This window comes from Manis javanica, chromosome 4 (assembly GCF_040802235.1).
Source record: "Manis javanica isolate MJ-LG chromosome 4, MJ_LKY, whole genome shotgun sequence".
Taxonomy (NCBI): Eukaryota; Metazoa; Chordata; class Mammalia; order Pholidota; family Manidae; genus Manis; species Manis javanica.
This window is the reverse complement of record NC_133159.1, coordinates 97,418,877-97,430,667: the sequence shown is the minus strand read 5'-3', so window position 1 is coordinate 97,430,667 and position 11,791 is coordinate 97,418,877. Positions and strand designations below refer to the sequence as shown.

Below are 11,791 nucleotides of genomic sequence, written 5' to 3'. Positions count from 1 at the left end.
GTGGAGAGGACTCAGTGATAAAACTCTAGGTGATTTTGAGAGTGGAGTGGCGTGGGAAGTAGCATTATTCAAGCATCTCCCATTTGCCAAATCACAATGCATAAATTATCTCTTAATACTGCTAAGATTCCAACCTTAGCCAAATTGATACATGATTAATGGGGAAAGTAAGGAAGGAAAGGAGAAAAGAAGGAAGGAAAAAGAAGGAAAGAAAGGGGTGGGGGGAGAAAAAAGAAGGAAGGGAAAAAGAAAGCTCTTAATAGTTAAACAGGATTCAAGTTCCAGTTCTGTCCTTTGTTAACAAGCCAGAACTTCATTTTCATCCCTCATAAAACAAGATTGTCATCAAGAGGATGAAAATACTATGTAAAAGTTCCTAGCTCAGAGCCTGGTACTTAGTAGGTGCTCAGTTAATGTTCATTTATTAATTTGCCTCAAAGGTAGAGTTGGGGTCATGGGAAGAGAATGGGTTAGAGGATCTGCAGACCTGAATTCAAGTTTGATTTTGCCAGTTACTGACTGAATGACATGATGCAAATCATTCAGCCTCTCTGGGCTTCAAATGTCTCCTTCTCCTGACTGGTAAAAACAATCTACCAAAGAGAATCCCTGTGAAGGCGCAGTGAAGTGCTCTATGTACCATGCTTAGCACAGTGACCTACCCTTTGAAAACTGTAAACAGCAGTTAGTACCAGCTGCATGGTGATTGGCTAGTTGGGGCTGAGGGCAGGAAGGTGTAGAGAGAGGTTAGCATCCTGGGCTTTTAAACAGTTGTATGTGCAAATTCCAAATATTTTAACCTGGTTTTGCGTGTTATACTGAATGCAGATCTTCATCTGCAGCCAGCAGGGCAAATCCAAAGTGAAAGTCGGTCACCTGACTGAGCTGTCGGGATGAGGGTGGGGGCCAGTGAGGGGCAAAACAGAACCTGCTGGGCAGCCGCATGGGAGTGAGCTGGTTTTCCTAGCTCGGGAGGATGAAGTGTTGGGAGGCTCTGGGAAATCTGTTTCTCTCTTGGTACTCTAACAGTCAACCTGGAAAACACTGTCCCACCACTTGCTGCAGAGAGGAATGTATTGCACCAAATCGTCTTGCTAAAAAGACAGCTACACAGTCTTACTCCACTACAGATGCAATGATGCCGCTGAAGGGGAGTATACAGGGGAAGGAGGGGGCGGGGAGAAGGCAGCTGACTCTCCTGTTCCATTCACAGGCACCTGTCCTGAAGAGCACTTCCCTCCTGATTCCTGCCTGGATTCCTTCCATGAACTTGGGAAGCTGGGAAGTTGGGATGCTCCAGGCTTTTACAGACTCATCTCTCATCTCCAGTGACAGGCTCTGCCTCTCCCCTGCCAGGTATTGGGGAAGGTTGAAATTGATTAATGCTCACAAGGCCAGGAAGAAGAGGGAGCAGCCTGAGGTTTGGCCACACAAAGGGAGGCAAATGAGGTCAACCGAGTATCTGATGGGCAGTGAGGGGCACAAAGTCAGCCCTGCAGGAACAATGCCCTGCAGACTACCCTGTTCGGAGGTCACTTGAGCACAGTCAGCCCCGGGTTTTCTTGGTTTGTAGAGACTGAGCTAAAGTTCATTATGTTTGCTATCAGGCCCTTTGACTGGGACAGTCTTGTGTTTTGGAAAACGTCAAATGAAACAAGGGCTGGTTGCCCACCTACCTTCCAGTGTTTATTTGAGTTGCATAAACTGAGTTCTGGAAGGAGCTGGCTTGGAAAAGCTGAATGGAATTTTAACTCTCCCAAAGAATAGCCACGGAGGGGCTAATTGAGAGTTTATTATCTTCAGTGTAGCGAAGAGGACATCCCAAGTTCATGCCCCTCCTCCTCTATTTACCAAATGTGCTGGATTTGGAAAAGTCAGTGGCCCCACCCAAGTCTTGTTTTCTGCATCTATAAAATGGAGAAAATTCTTATCACAAGGAAAAAAATTCCCTTTTCTGCTTTTTCTATTTTTGTATCTATATGAGTTGATGGATGCTAACTAAACATATTGTGGTGATCATTTCACAGTGTATGTAAGTCACACATTACACTGTACACCGAACCTTATACAATTATATCTCAATAAAACTTGGGGGGGGGGAGTTTTGCAGATGGAATTAATCATGCCACTCATTTAACTGACATTAATAGGTATTTACTCATCAATAAAACTATGTGCCAGGAATCAAGTTAGGGACTCTGAGACGAATAAGACATGGTTTCTACCCTCAAGGAGTTTATAGTTGGCCTACTTCTATGAGACACTCTTTTGCATTGTTTCAGGCCATCTTGGCCTCACCTGTCTCTTGTCTTTTCTGCCCGAGGAGCTTCCAGGCCGATGTGGGTGCCACCTGACTTCTCACAAGTGCACCCTGACAGTGCCCCGCCTCATTCCCCTGCTGCACAATCTTGCCTCCTGCCTTAGGCTTTCCTGTTGATGTTGCTAATGGAACTTCTCAGGATCCTGCATGGTGCACACACTTACGCAACCCAGAATGTAGGGGAGTTAGTGACTCAGGGGGCAAACTCAGACCCCTAGGAGATGGAGTCCATGGGTAAATACCTCCTCCATTCTCTCTCTGGGTAAGTGTTGCTAAGATGCCATTTTCGTGGCTTCCTGGAGAACTACCAAATAATCAGCTCAGGAGCAGCCAGTTGATGACACATCCCCATAGTAACTCTCCCCTCCCTGCCTCACCACCCTGGGTCTCATGCTCAGTCCCTGGGGTTACACTTTCTAACATGGTCATAGCATATAATCTTTTCCACCAATCTCTGTTTTCTGTCTTTTCTTAACCAAGACTAAGTTTCTTGCCAATGGGTGTCTGTCCCTGTCAACTATGGATTCAATGTGACCAAGGAAATGACAGTAGAATGTTCTTGGAGTGAAAGGGCTTATACCCAACTTTATTCCCATGGTGGCAGGTCAGTCACGAGAATCCTGTCCACTCAGAGTGAGTCTGCATGCAGCAAGCCGGTCTCTGCCTCTGGGCCTCTCTGTCCTTGGCTCTGCTCCCCTGCAGCCTTGCAGCCATGCCACCCAGAGCACTGGGCAGGGCTCTTTATACAGAGTCAATAACAACGTATTCCCCACACATGTGTAGTAAGCTAACCAACCAGGGCCAGGTGAGAATCCTGGTCACAGGAACCTTCACTTTATCCACACTAAAACAGTTGGTATCAGGAATAGAAAGTGGACCCTAGAAAGCAGACTCTCAGGATGGAATTTTGGAGGTGGATTACCCAGAGTCTGATGGCGATAAGGACCCCATTGCTAATAATGAGGAGGGTAGTGATAACCTGTAGGATACAGTGGTATAAAAATACTAAAATTTTTACTTCATGTTAATTGAGATGAAGTGCAGGATGAAGCATTGAAATATGTGATGGCTGTGGTACTTAAAAAGTATAGGAGCACCGATAATTCTATGTGGTGAGCTGGCTTTTGTTAACTGCATTGGAAACCTTGACTAAAGAAAATGGTAGGCTTGGGGAAGCCAACTGCCAACTCAAAGCACAGTGTGAAAGCCAGAGGCCCCCCTCTATGGCAGCGCCTAGGCTCTCATCTCCGAAAGTCTCAGGACACACAAAGCCCAGGATCTGCTTGTAAAGGTGCTACAACTGTCACATAGAATAAATGCCCAACTTCTATGCTCCTACATTACAGTCAAGACTCAGGAAAAGATAGGGATCATGAAACTTAGATTGGGCACATTTTAGTGGATCAACCTAAGAATCTTCAACTCTCAGATTCCTCAGAATATTGCAAGCTAGCAAGATGAGTTCCTTCTCCTTTGCCAGGAAAGAACAGCCTCTTCTTGCTTGGAGGCCTTGTAATGACTTCCTCTGAGGCAGGTGCTTTGCAAGATGACTGTTCTCTTCAAAATCTTCACCTTTCTCTCAGTGCCTCCAGGAACATAACCAAGATCAGATCACGGTACAGCTCAAGCAGTGAAGTACAGTCTTTGGCCTGGGAGGAAATAGTTTACATGCTGAAGGAATTATAGAACCTTGATAATATATAGTTGGCAGCAACCCTCGCAACGTGTGCATAAATGAGTCTTTGTGAGAGAGGAGTAAACAGAAGATTGAATAGGAAACTTTTTGACTAGGAGGATCTCACCCATATTCTGGAAAGGACACGTGGAGCCTGTCCTCACAGTCCGTTGGATGACTCCTTGACTTGGACATGATAAGGGCCTACAGTAAATCAAGTGGAGATTTTGGAATTTCCTTGGTATAGTACTGAAGAAGGGATCTCAAGGGATCAGGAAAGTGAGCATGTTAGAATGGATGTACTTTATAAGGCTAAGAGCCCACCACCTGACCATGTCCTCCAGGATGGCCCAGAGGACAGCCCTTCACTAAGGTGTTAAGATACACTTGAATGAAGAAGGCACTAGCATCTTTGAGAAGCTCAGTGGTGGCTTTCCTCCATAAGATGAAATTGCTCGTGGGAGATGCTGCCATGGAACTGAGTTCTTGGTATCAAATGGATTGGAGGGGATAAAGGTAAGTGGTGCATGTAACCAGCAGAGGCAGGGTGGGCATAATTCTTTAATGGGCAGCAAGGTCAGAGTAGGAATTAGAGTCCTTTGAACATTAGGGATCTGTGACAATGGTGGTGATATGCTGGTAATGTTTACCAACCAGCTTTCTGAGAAAAAAACAAAACCTTACTTGTAGAATTTGCCAGTTTCCATGGTGTAAATATTCCCATCGTGATCATTTTCAAGCTACCAATCTGACTTCACTGAACAGCAAGTTGAAAAGAGGGATGCACAATTGGTCCTTGTAAACTGACTTGAACTGGCTTCAGCACACCACTGGGCAATGGCTAATACATCATGGTGCTCCTAGAGTCATCTAGAGTATTTCTCAACTTGTGTATGAAAAAAGTTCAAAAGCAGGTAAGCAGAAGGCTGTCATTCAGCCATCAGAGTGGGAAGTCATGTACCCTATTTACTTTCTTGATCTAAGGCAGTGTGGATAAAGTGAAGGTTCCTATGGGCAGGATTCTCACCTGGCCCTAGTAGCTAGCTCACTACACATGTGTGGGCAATACATTGTTATTGACTCTATATAAAGAGCTCCACCCAGTGCTCTGGGCAACATGGTGGCACAGCTGCAAGGTTGCAGGAGAGCAGAGCAGAGGCTGGAGTGGTGGCAGTGCTGAGGACAGAGATTGCTGTCAGGGCAGAGAGGCCCATGCTGCATGCAGACTTACTGAGTGGACAGGATTCTTGTGAATGACCTGCCACTATGGAAATAAAGTTGGGTATAACCTTTTCACATCAAGAATATTCTACTATCATTTCTTTGGTCACATTGAATCCATAGTGAACTTGTCCAGGGCTGAAACCCATTGGCAAGACATGTAGTACACAGACACAGAGCCCACTGATTGAAAATAGGACTGGGTCTCCTTAAGTAAGAACCGTGCAATGCCACTGCAAGTATATATGGTAAATATTCCTCTGATCCTTCCCAATATTGACATGCGGCCCTTTGCTAGGCTATATGTGACTAGGGAAAGGAGAATACCCTGGCTTTTCAAGAACTGTTCTATATGGGTTCTGACCCATGGGACCTGAAATGCCACTGTAGTCCTAAAATTAGAGAGAGAGAGAGAGTTCATGGAAGCCAGATGATAAATAGAATCCTAGCCCCAGTCCATCTCACAGTAGGTCCACTGGTTCTGCTGACCTAGTCTACAGTTATATCCCTGGTCTCCAAGGATTTAATGAAGACAGATGCCCTTGCAGTTGGCAAAGTACTCACTTTCATTCCCTGACCTATGCAGTTAGGGTCAATATGCTAGTCATGGCCAATTGGAAACCTCTGAAACTGACTGACTCCCCACCTCCTGCACTGACCAAAATAGTAATCAGAAGCACAGTCTAGGAGAAATTGCATAAGTGAGCACCACCATCAACAATTTAAAAGATGTAAGGGTTATGGTCTCATCATATGTCCATTTATTTTACCTGGGTAGTCTCTACAAAAACCAGAGGATTATAGGCATTTGATGGTGGGCTACCATAAGTAAGTGAAAGTTCCAATCATAGTTGCTGCGCTGGATGTGGTATATTTATTGAGGCCGACTAACACAGCCCTTGGCACTTGGTATGCAGGTATTGAGCTGGCAGATACATAGTTCTCATCCTGATCAATAAGAGGATAAAAACAATTTTCTGCAAATAACAGAGACTGCAGTATATGTTCATCATCTTCCTCCAGAGCCATGTTCACTCTACATCACAATATGATCCACAGAGATCTTCATCATCTTAAAATTCCACAGAATATTATTATCATCCACTACTGGAGATACCTTACTAACTAGACTCAGTGATCAGGAAGAAGCAACTACTCTAGATGTCCCCCTAAGACACGTACATACTAAAAGGTGAGAAAGAAACCATAGGAAGATTCAAGGGTCTGATATATTGGTAAAGCTTTATGAGTCCCATAGTTTGAGACATTCCAGAACATTCCCTCTAAGGTAAAGGTCAAGATGCTGCACTTTGCACCACCTAGCATTAAGAAGAAGGCACAATGCTGGTAGATGTCTTTGGATTTTAGGATAGAATGTACCACACTAGGGAATAATGCTCTAGCCAAAATTGTGGATGACTCAGAAGGCTTCCAGTTTCAAATATAGGGCCAAGAACAAAAGAACTCTGCAGCAGGCCAAGTGGCAAAACAACCTGCCTGCCACAGGGGATGTGTGACCCGGCAGACCAGTGGTGGACAAGGTTGCTCTTATCGGCAAGCTTCAGCAGGAGAATTAAAGTGCAGAACCTAGGGTTCTGAAAAAAGGCCCTAACTTCTGCAGAAGACTTTCCATTAGAAAAACAGTTCCTGGTGTGCTCCTGGACCCTAGCAGAAGCCAAATGCCTGACCATGGAATACCAAGTGATGATGTGGCCTGAGCTACCCACTGTGAGCTGAAAATGATCACCCACGAAGTCATAAGGTTGGGTGAACACATTAATAATCAATTTTCAAATAGAAATTATATTTTTGGCATCAGGCCCAAAGATGCTCAAAAAGACTAAGTAAATCACATGGATATGTGGCCCAGGGTTACAGAGTGCACTAATGTCTTTTCCTCAACTCAAAGCTATGACCTTCTGGGGGTTTTCCCAGGGTAACTGATGGGGGAAGAAAGAACTCCACCAGGTTCACAGATGACTCAAAACAGTATATTGGTACTAACCGAAAATGAACTGCTGCTAGTATATAGCTCCATTCAGGGATGACCCCTAAGTGTGATAGAGTAATTATACCAGAGGACAGACCTCGGTGTAGTCCACGGGTTCATCCACTTGGATGGAGGAAGAAGTGGCCTGAAGTATCATACATACACAGATTTCTTGGCATTGGTAAATGGCTTAGCCAGTTAGTCAGGCATTGAAAAGGAGGAAAATTGGAAAACTGGGGAATGAAATCTTAAGGAATGGGAACAAATCATGCAGATCTTTGTGTTCTGATTAGTATTCCCCAGATAGCATTCCCCACAGAGAAGGCTCTGAACAGTCAGGTGAGTGGGTGCCTCTCTTCAGCCACTCCAGTGCTGGCCCATGGAGCCCCTTACCAAAGTGAACATGGTGGCAGGGATAGAGATCATGCAGAGGACCGACATCACAGGCTCCTACTCATAGTGCTGATATATGTACTGCTGCTGCTCCGATCCCTTCATATGATATTATTGCTCAAAGAGATTAGTCAAGCACTTGGTGATGGATCAATTACACTGAACCCTGGCCACTCTAAAAAGGATAGGGATCTATTAATATTGGCCAATTCCTTCCGAATACCAGCACTGACAGCTTATACATGCCTAACTTACCAACATGTTACCCCCTATGACACTGCATAAGACCAAAGGACTCATTTTATAACTGAGTTGGAACAATGGTCATGAGAGTCATTGTTTTTACCATGTATCCCATCTACCAAAACTGCTGGCCGGGTATATTGAGGAAATAATCTGTTAAAGTTTCATCTAAAGTCCCTGTTTAGGGATAATACTTGTAAATTTGGAGCACTCTTCTTCAGGATATGGTATATATTGAACCAAAGGCCACTATATGGTCCTGAGACCCAAAAGCTGCAATGTGTGGAACCAGGAACCAAGAGATGGCCTACCAAGGCTGGCCTCCTCACATTCACTCTGAGGAGCTCCACTGTGCAGCCTTAGCTTCTACTAGGTTAGAGGTCATGTTTATCAAGAAACAGTAGGGTATGCTTCCATTTGGGGACATGGTAAGGGCCACTCTGAACTTGAAACTGTGACTGCCACCTTCTCACTTTGAGGTCCTCATGCCAATAGACCAAAGAAGAGAATTTCTGAACTTGTGAGGTTAGTCAAACTTGCTTATCATGAAGAGCCAGAGTTGCTTCTACATAATAATAAGCAGGGCAGGAGAATTTGTTAGGAACCCATGAGACTTTGCTAGGAAACCTCTAGTGCTTCTGTGACAAGTAGTTATGGTAAATGAGCAGCTCTACAAGAGCTCAGACTTCTTGTGGAAGAAAGTATGGGTCACTCTACCAGGAAGACAATCCTGCCCAACTGAATTATTGCCCAAGGGTTTGTGAAAAATATAGATAGAATAGATGATGAACGAAGGAGATCATGAGTATAAACTATGGTTTTGAACCAGACCTAGCAATGGGATTCTAGCTTATTTCCCTAACCCTTTGCTTTCACTCTTTTCAGAGTTTGCTTTTGGCCACCACCTTGGAATTGACCCTCTTGTTAACTGGACTTATACCTCATTTCTCAGGGAAGAATCAAGGTAACTGTGATCTCAAAAAATGGAGGCTACATATTGTAAAATGGGAGCAAGACAGAATCAGGAGCACAAGAAGATTGAGCAGTACAAGGGGTGGACTGTATCATAAACCTCTTGTGTAGCACTTCAGATCCTGTTAGATCTTATCTCTTGTCTCTTGTTTCAGTTATCATTCTGTTAAACAGCTCTGCATGGGCTTTTACTGATTTCAAGTAGATACAGACTAACTGTATCTCAACTTATACTTTCACCTCAGGCTGGTTGCCTCCTGTAACAAAGCTTTCTTGTCCCCAAAGCTTAGCATGCTGCAGGGTCCTGCCTGGCACCTACACATTTTAAACCCAAAGTCTGGGGTCAGTTAATGCCTTAAGGGGCAAGTCTGACCAGCAGGACAAATTCTTGCCCCTGTTTCCTCCCAGAATGACTATTCTTGGATGTAATTTATGCAGGTTTTTAAGAGAGTTATACATTGAAATCAATTAGTCACATGTAGCAGCTGCCAGCACAATAATGCATCTGTATATTTGTGTAGTCTCTTTCCCTAGTTAGTTCCCATTTTCCCTCACTCCTGTTCTCTGGACTTGCATGTCCTAAAAAGTTAGTATTGCCTAAGCCTTCATCTCCGGCTCTACTTTCTGGGAAACCCAGATGAAGACACTACTTTACAAAATTACTGTAAAGATACTTTGAAAAATAACAAAAATCAAAGTGCTTTAAAAGCACATCATGTACCAGCACATTATGTAAATATTAGTTTATAGTTTTTGGGTCTATTTCAAGTTTATGTTACAGGTATAGTGCAATAGGAAAATCCATAAGTTGTAGGGCAAGTAAACACATACTATCTTGTCTCCACTCCCAGTCCATTTCCTTGAATCCTGGTCATCCTGAATCATAGAGTATTTGTCAAAATCCACATACTCATCTTAAATTTGAAGGGCCATTTCCTCCAGGAAGGTTTCTGGATTGATTCAGCTCCTTTTCCAATCCAATTATGATCATCACTACCATCAACAAACATAATCTGAGACAACAGTTTTATAGAGACCCTTACTGACTAGAACTTACTCTTGCAAAATATATGTGAGTTCCCTGAGAGCAGAACTTGTGTTCACCCTTTAATGTAATGTAGGTAGATAAAATATTGACTATTGGGCTCTGCAGCTGATTATCCCACAGGATTTCAGGTTTTCCTAACACAGTGGGTCTGATTTGTGCAAACCCTTCTGTACTCTGACCTACAAACTAAGTTTGATCACAGGGAGTCAGTTCAATGTGAGAAACAGTACTGTAAAGAATGGGATGTGTGCTAAGAAGACTCACATTTAGATCCTAGATCTACCACTTAAATGCTGCATGATTCTGAGCCCAGTATCTTTGTTTATAAAATGGACATACATCCATACAAAAGCAACACCCAAGTATTGCTGTGAGACACACATAGGAAGTATATTAAAAACTGATTTTTAAACTGCAAAAGCTTCATTCTCCTATTAGTTGGAGTTATCACTGTTCTCCATGCAGACCCTGGAGACAAAAAAAAAAAACTGGTCTCTTTCACTTGAAGAAGAATTTGTCTTGCAAGTCACAGAACACAACAGGGACCTTTTCTGACATTTGACTTTAGAGTCAAGAGATTTGCCCTTAGCAGCTGGGATCAGGAAAAGTATGAGGAGCATAAATAAAGCTTTGGTCTAATATTTTATTTTAACCAAAAATAACTTATATTTGTAAAGCATGCTAGCATTTACAAAGTACATTTCACAAAGTGCATCTCATTTTTTTCTCACATCTCTGTGAGGCAAGTATAGTTTTCCCCATTTTTCAGATAAAGAAACTGAGTTTAAGAGAATTTAGGCATCTGGTCTGAGGTCTCAAAACATGAGAATAGTGGGTCTGGAGGCCAGCACCTCTAAGTCCTGGGTATATGATTTTCCCCTTAAGATCTACAAAGATAAACTTGGCCTGAACTATCCTGTGACTTTCTTTTTTTTTTTTTTTTTTTAGCATTATGGACCTAGCTGCAGATCTGATATATTCCTGACCTTTTGAAGAAACCAGTCAAGTAGAGAGAAAAAAGGAATTCTCCTGGTTTTCCCAAGATCTTAGTGCATAGTTCGGGTGCTGCCCAACATCTTTGAGAAAACAACAATAAGCTAACAAAAACACATTTAGTGTCTGTCTTATTGCTTATTGAAGCTAAAATTATGGTCCTGCCCTTTTGGAAAAGCCATCAACCCAAGGAAACCAAATAAAGTTCAAAGTCTCCATACACTTAACAGACTGCTCACAGGTCAGGGAGTGAAATGAATATATCCAGGCCAACCCACCCTGGTTACCAGGGTACATGCTTGGGTGCAAAAATCATCTACAAACATGAGAATTTCTGCTAGTCCTTCCCTCTTTGGGCTTTGGATGAGTCCTCAAGGTTGCAGGAAAAAGGAGTGGGTCCAATTTGGAAATCATGTCTCAGAAAAGGAAAAAAAGAGACAACATATGGTAATTGGAGTCAAATTCCTTTAGTGTGGCTCTTTGAAGGGAGATGGGTAATTCACCAAATGCAGGACAATCTTTGCAGCTGGCTGGTGCAGTGGGGCACCATGGAGTAATTGAAACTGAATTACAGAGACTTTGATTATGAAATCGTGTTTTCTGTAAGGCCACCCAGCTGACACAAGCCACTTGTGTCTTTTTCCATGGAAGCCAATGTAGTTCACATTGGTTCAGGTTTGCAGATGCATCTTCCCCTTCATTAGAGGCCCTAGGATGGAAAAAAATTGACAGTGAGATTTGAATGAAGTGTTTAGAATCCTTTAGTAAGGCCTTTGATGATACAAAAAATATTATCTCCCTTCAGCATAACAAAAGAGGGAAACCAGGTCCTTTGGGTATTCATCTATCCCCTACCTGTCCTGTAGATCTCCCTGAAGATTTGTAACAACAGAGGACGTGCTGAATTTCCTCCCCTTCTCCCATTGAGAGTCAAAG

At 43.2% G+C, this 11,791-nt stretch overlaps 1 long non-coding RNA gene across 1 annotated transcript; it reads left to right on the top strand.

The window, feature by feature from the left end:
* Positions 1-1,217: 1,217 nt before the first annotated feature.
* LOC140848722 (uncharacterized) lies at positions 1,218-10,954 on the top strand. The gene is made up of 3 exons (XR_012129833.1): positions 1,218-1,356; positions 8,728-8,806; positions 10,811-10,954. It is a non-coding gene; the product is annotated as an uncharacterized lncRNA (long non-coding RNA).
* Positions 10,955-11,791: the final 837 nt, after the last annotated feature.